The following is a 7,260-nucleotide window of genomic DNA, read 5'->3' on the forward strand; positions in this document are numbered from 1 at the left end:
TTTCCTTCTTCCTCTTTGGATACAACTTCTTTTTTTTTATATATATATATTTATTTTATTTATTTTTTCCCTTTTGTTGCCCTTGTTGTTTTATTGTTGTAGTTATTATTGTTGTTGTCGTTGTTGGATAGGACAGAGAGAAATGGAGAGAGGGAGGGGAAGACAGAGAGGAGGAGAGAAAGATAGACACCTGCAGACCTGCTTCACCGCCTGTGAAGTGACTCTCCTGCAGGTGGGGAGCCGGGGGCTCGAACCGGGATCCTTATGCCGGTCCTTGTGCTTTGCGCCACCTGCGCTTAACCCGCTGCGCTACAGCCCGACTCCCTGGATACAAATTCTATCCCTTCAAAACGAGCTCTTCAAATGCTGCTTTTTGCTAGAAGCTTTTTCAGACCATGTGAGGACACTCTGGTGTTTATCCCCTGACCTTTGCTTCGTAATCTAAATAGTAGAAGCTATCATTTTACTATATTTTCTGAGCAGGAATGACACAGATAATGGAGTATAGCAGCATCACGATGTCCTCATGGTTTGAGGAATTTATGCCTCTTTATTTATAAGTGGTTGTCTGGTGTTTGAGTTACACTAGGATCAATTCTTCCATTGGTGTAAACTTTGCTTTCCCTGGTTGGTTCAGTTAAAGCTCATATACTGCTGGAGAGCATAGTATATTAAAACTTCACCTTATTGATTTATTTCTTCCCTTGTAGTCAGAGAGATGGGATATTTGAGCAGCAGTGCTGTTTGGTGGTCTGTGGATTGCCTTGCAGAGTGAATAGAGAAAAAAATATTTTGAAGAAATTGATAAATTGTCCCCAAAAAGGAATTTAGAGCTACTTGTGATATGCTTCATTAATTTCAGGATCCTCCAATGCCAAACTTATCTGCTTCTGTGTATACTGTAGATTTTTTTTTCTTTTCTCTTTGTGAATTAGAACTCTTCCTGTAAGAAATATAGCCAAAGATTTATACTCACTTCAGATTTCCATGTATCTTACATACATAGAAGTTTCCAAAATGAAAATTGTATAGTGATTATTTCGAGAATTCAAAAATACAAGTTTATTGTATTTTCTCTGAAGAGTGTCTGCTCAAGTCCTTTACTCAATTCTTGAATTGATTTTTTTGTAGATTTAATTCTCTTTTATTTTCTAAGTACAGACCCATCTTCAGATACATTATCTGAAAATATTTTATATAATGTTGTGGTTTTCCCTCTTACTCTGTGGATATCTTCTCACAAACATATTTAAAATATTTTCATGGGCTTAATTTACACATTAAATTGAAATTAGCAATGCTTTCGGTGTCAAGAAACCATTGTCAAATTCTTTTACATTCTGATCTATTATTCTTTCTATGTGTTTTACTGTTTTGAGTAATAATACATTGCTTTATATATTACTTACATATTTTAATCCGTTTATGTTTCTATTTAAACCCACTTAGATGTCACTTTTACTTCTAGTGTCGGTTAAAGATTCAACTCCAATTTTGCACATGGAATACCCATGATTCCCTCTTACCACTTAGTAATCCTGATGCTTTTGCCACAAAAAATATTTGAACATATGTAGAAGGACTTGCTTATGAACTCTAGTATATTCCATTGACTCATATATGTCTGTCATATTGTCAGTGTCATACTATTTTGATGACTCCTTGGTTAGTTCCTAAGTATTTGTTAAATTTATTTATTTATAAAATGTAAATACTGACAAGAACATAGGTTAAGAGGGGTATAATTCCTACAACCAGAACTCAGTATCCTTCCCCTCCCCTGATAGCTTTCCTATTCTTGAACCCCGTGGGAGTATGGGCCCACGGTGACAATGGGATGCAGAAAGTGGAAGATGTGGCTTCTGTAATTGCTTCCCCACTGAACATGGGCATTGACAGGTTCATCCATATTCCCAGCCTCTCTCTCATTCCGTAGTGGGGCAGGGCTCTGAGGAAGCAGATCCCTGAGGAAGCAGGACAAATTGGTGGAGTTGTCTGTCCAGGGAAGTGAGGTTGGCATCATGGTAGCATCTGGAACCTGGTGGCTGAAAGAAGAGTTAACATATAAAGCCATACAAATTGTTGATTAATCATGAACGTAAAGACTGGACTATTGCAGATGAAGATTTGGGGTCTCCGTTTTGGAAATAGCTAGTAGGTCTATTTTAGGTATATTCCAAAGGGCCCATAGCTTTATTAATTTTTTTGTCTGAGTCTGACATCTGATATGCAGGCGGATCAAGGTTATTGTCTGGGGAGGTGGTGTCATAGCTGGAAAAAGGGCTAGAAACCTGGATCAGGGAAGAGAGTAGCTCCCATATATGGGAAAAGTGTATAAATACTGTTGACTGTAACCCCCATTAATTTGATCTGGGGCCCATATTCAGCATAGGAGCCTATGTAACCTCTGCATCCCTGTAGGTCTGAACTTCAATTCTGTGGTCATGTGTAGGAACACTTGGAGTTTCACCAATTTCAGGACCCATCTTCTTCAGGTGGTAGATAGAGTATGTTATCCAATTCCCCCTTTGGAGGATGGGAAATTCTCTACCATTGTTGATCCACACTGAGGGCATGGTCCTGTCCCAAAAGGGTCCATTATGTTGTTCCTGATGGAGATGACCAGTGATAATTGGGGAGAGGGATCTATTCAAGGTTTAGACTCATGCTGTTTTTGTGGGAATCCCAGGACTCTCCGACTAGGGTCCCAGCTGATGGGGTAACTTGATAGTGACTAAACAGTCATCATTGAAGTATGCCAATCTCTTGCCCTTATTCAGCTTTTGCAGTCCTTACTTTGATACGGTTAGCTTTGGTGTGACTGAGCGGAGTGTAATAGGAAGTAGGTGAGGAGAGTATCTAGGTCTAAGTAGGAACTATTTCATGAGGCACTTTAAGGTGTCTTTTAGGTCTTTCAACTTGCTTCATTTAAAATGTTAAATTTTAAATGTTGTCAGACTATGTTGTTTTTTATTATTAGTGATTTATATTGATTTACAAAATTATAATATAACATGAGTATAATTCCACACCTTTCCTCCCACCAGAGTTCTGAGTTCCCATTCCCTCCACTGGAGACTACAGTAATTCTCCCAAAATCATGGATGTGGGTTGGCAATGATTTATATATATGTGTGACCATCTCCCCCCATTGGCCCTGCCTTCTCTTCCTTTCTAAGTCAAACCTACCAATTCTGAACACTCCCCCCCCCCACACACACACACCTTCTTCTTTCTCCAGGTCCTGATATAATTGAAGTTCAGAGCCCTCTGGTCATCTTCTCCTAATGTTTTCTTCCCTCTGGGAATATAGACCAAAATTCTTTACGGGGTTCGAAAGGTGAAAGTTCTGGCTTCTATAATTGCTTTTCCACTGGACATGGACTTTGACAGGTGGTTCCATACCCCCAGCCTGTTTCTGTTTTTCTCTACTGGGTATGGCTTTGGAGAGGTGGGGTTCCATTGGTGAGGACACCTGCTGCTGTAGTTATTTATCTTTTCTTTAAAAAAAAGTGTTTTGGGGTGTACTGCACCAAAGTAAAAGGGTCCTGGACCATAATGGCAGAGCGGGGGTTAAATTGTTATGTGGAAAACTGAGAAATGTTCTACATGTACAAACTACTGTATTTTACTGTTGACTATAATCCATTAATCCCAATAAAGAAAAAAAATATTCTAGACAAGAAACAAAAGAGGAAAGGAAAGGTCAAACGGAAGAGAATGGCTAACTGTGGCTACCACTTCTTTCCCCTTACTGCCAGTCCTTCCAGGCTTTCCTCATCAGATGGGTCCTTCCCTTTTGCCCGGCCACTGTCACCAGCATCCACTCTGGCAGTCCTTCTCAGTTGTAGGTCAGCTGCAATGACCTACATCCGTCATCCTTCTAAGAAACTCCTCTCCTTGAAATAAATAAGAATATATGTACAGAATAGTTCAATGGATGGTCCATTGAAAATCAGGTTCCAGTGTTGCTATGAGCTATGTGAAAAATGGTAACACTCCTGGAGGCTCAGGGCCAGGCGGTACACTGTTATATCCCGACAAAGTGGCACTCAACTCTACCTCATTCCTGAGTCATGGAACTCATTTAAAGAATGCAAAGGTAGTGCTTGCTTTGGTAACCCATATACTAAAATTGGAAGGGTACAGAGAAGATTAACATAGCCCCTGCTCCAGGATGACATGCAAATTTGTGAACCTTTCCATGTTTTTATCAGATTGTTTATTTCCAACTTTAAGAATGTTTAAGAACTTTAAATGTTCCTTTCATCAAGCAAAAACATTACATCTCACAGTTCACAACTCTTGTTTCACCATTTGAATTATAAACATACAAGTTCTGTGATGTGTGACATAAATTTTTAAATAAAAAAGCATAGGTGGAGGCTGGGCTGTGCTGTACCTTGTCAAGTGCACGTAGTACTAAGCTCAAAGACCCCTGCAAGGATCCAAGTTCGAGCCCCCAACTGTCCATCTGCAAGAGGAAACTTCAGGAGATGTGAAGCAGGTCTGCAGGTGTCTTTTTTTTTCTTTCTATCCGTCTTTATCTTCCCCTTCTATCTCTATTTATCTCTGTCATTTCTAATAAAATAGGGGAAAAATGGCTGTTAGGAGCAGAAGATTCATAGTGCTGACACTAGCCCTAGTGATAACCCTTGAGAAAGAGGAAGAGCAAGAAAGAGAACAAGAGGAAGGGGAGAGGAAGAGGAGGAGGAAGACGAGGAGAAGGAGGAGGGAAAGGAGGAGGGAAAAGAGAAGGAAAGGATGAGGAGGAGAAGGAAGAGGAGGAGAAGTGTGTATGTTATACCAAGGAGTGATTAGAAAATTTAAAGAAATGATGCGGGAAGGGCTCCCCTGGTGGTAAACAGAGTTAAGCACACATAGCAGGAAGCTCAAGGATCCTGGTTTGAGCCTCAAGCAACCTGTGGGGAGGTGGCAAGGGTGACGAGTGTCACCTCACAAGCTGTGAAACAGGTCTGTAGGTGTCTGCCCTTCTCCCTATCTTCCCCTCCCCTTTCAATTTCTCCCTTGGCTACCCAAAAAACGTAGAAGTTAAAATGAAGAAAAATAAATGAAGGCGGGCACCATCAGTTATCTGAAGGTTGCTGGCAGGTCTCCAGTGTAACCCACTTCTCTCTTTTGAGGCCAACTTCCTACAGAGATAATAATCTTTCTGTCCCACTAGTGCTGGTCTCTCTCTGCCTTACAGAGAACTAAGATTCATAGGCATCTCTAGAATTTGATTGCAATCTTTTTTTTTTTTTTGTATGAAATAGCCTCTAAAGAGCAGTTCCCTCTCCATTTCAGCCTTTCTGTGCTGTTATTTCAGAGTTACCTCTGTGCTGTTTGTTGTAATAGTTGTCAAGATGTGAGGTCAATTACTCTTAAAATGAGTTAGATTTTTTTTCTCAAAAACCTTCCTTTTCACATCAGCCATTTCCATAGTTAATACATTTTAAACTGTAAAAATGCTTTAACTAATCATACTTTTACTTTTTATTTCATAAATTGCTGATTTTGCTGATTATGGAAATGATTAAGACCCCGTTTGTGTAGGATATTTTTTTTCAGCCCAAGTAAATTCTTTACGTTTGCAGAGAGTGTCCTATTTACTGACTTTATAAGTGCCTTGCAGGCCTTTTTATTTTCATGAAGCAAATCATGATATGGTTATTGTTTAAAAGAAAAAGAAAACCTTTCTGACACTCTTACATAAATTCTGACAAAGTATGGTTAGAAATGCAGTGAGCTCTCTATCTCAGGAAAAACAGGTAATTTTACACCTGCCCCGACTTCACAGGTGGTGCCCGGGGGAAACTCTAGGTGGCAGCAAGAATGTTGCAAATTGTACCTGCAAAATAATACCAACAGGGTAATTAAAAGGAGAGAACAAATTAAAAATAGCTGCATTGTCATGTTCACAGTACTGTATATTTAGCTTTAGGCAACAGATTTCTTTTAAAGACAAAAAGAAAAAAAAGAAAAAGCAGCCATGATATGCATCTTGGAATGGAAATTAGTTAACCTCACAATACAAAGGCCAGAAGACAATATCCTCTTATGTTGACGTGACCAGATTTGCAAGGCAGACAGTGCAGTGTTCTATAAAGGATTCAAATGGCACTGAGGGTGGCTCAATGCCAAGAGGCGAATGCTTGACGTTTCCAAAGGTGGCTTGTCTGACGTCATTCTAGCTCAATTTTCCTTAACAGTGAATTCAGACTGCTTAACACATACAAACCACAGATTTAGACACTCCAGTACATTTCAGAAAAGAGAGGGAGGGAGGGAGAGATACAGTGTGGAATAAAAAAAAATACTCTGTGATATGTGTTCAGCTTGTTCTAAGGCATCAGTATTCTCTGTGCTAAACACAAAGACCCTCCACAATGATCAGGGTTTGAGCCCCTCCTCCCCACCTGCAGGAGGGACGCTTTCCCAGTAGTGAAGCAGTTCTGCAGGTATCTATCTATCTTTCTTTCTCCCTCTGTATCTTCCCCTCCTCACTTAATGCCTCTCTGTCCTATCCAATAAAATAGAAAATATGGCCATAAGGAGCAGTGAATTGGTAGTACTATCCAAAATTTTTCAAAGCTACTTGTAGGTCAATTCAAATTATTTTTTACATTTTTATTTATAAAATAGAAACATTGACAAGAGGGGTACATTTCCACACAATTCCCACCACCAGAACTCCATATCCTTTCTTTCTTTCTTTTTCTTTTTTTTTTCATTTATTTATTCCCTTTTGTTGCCCTTGTTTTTCTGATTGTTGTAGTTATTGTTGTTGTTAATGATGTCGTCATTGTTAGATAGGACAGAGAGAAATAAAGAGGAAGGGAAGACAGAGAGGGGGAGAGAAAGACAGACACTTGCAGACCTGCTTCACCACCTGTGGAGCGACTCCCCAGCAGGTAGGAGGGAGGGAGGCTGGAACTTGGAGAACTCCTTATCCTATCCCCTCCCCTGATAACTTTCCTATTCTTTATCCAACTGGGAGTATGGGCCCAGAATCACTGTTGAGTACAGAAGGTGGAAGGTTACAAATGATGGTTTAGGGTCTCTGTTTTGGAAAAAGTTAGTAGGCCTATTACTAGTTTTTACCTTCTCCTGACATCTAATATGCAGGTGGACCCAAGTTATTGTCTGGAGAGATGATGTTTTTTTTTCCCTATTGGCTATTTGCTGATATTATACTCTTAAATGCCAGCTCAAAGTTTCTGTATTTCCTTAGATTTAAAGTAAAAACTTAGTCATAAT

At 39.7% G+C, this 7,260-nt stretch overlaps 1 non-coding gene across 1 annotated transcript; it reads left to right on the forward strand.

Moving 5' to 3' along the window:
• The first annotated feature begins 4,105 nt into the window (after positions 1-4,105).
• Positions 4,106-4,212, forward strand: LOC132537850 (U6 spliceosomal RNA). The gene has a single exon (XR_009549275.1). It is a non-coding gene; the product is annotated as a U6 spliceosomal RNA (small nuclear RNA).
• Positions 4,213-7,260: the final 3,048 nt, after the last annotated feature.

Source organism: Erinaceus europaeus, chromosome 3, assembly GCF_950295315.1.
Source record: "Erinaceus europaeus chromosome 3, mEriEur2.1, whole genome shotgun sequence".
Lineage (NCBI taxonomy): Eukaryota > Metazoa > Chordata > Mammalia > Eulipotyphla > Erinaceidae > Erinaceus > Erinaceus europaeus.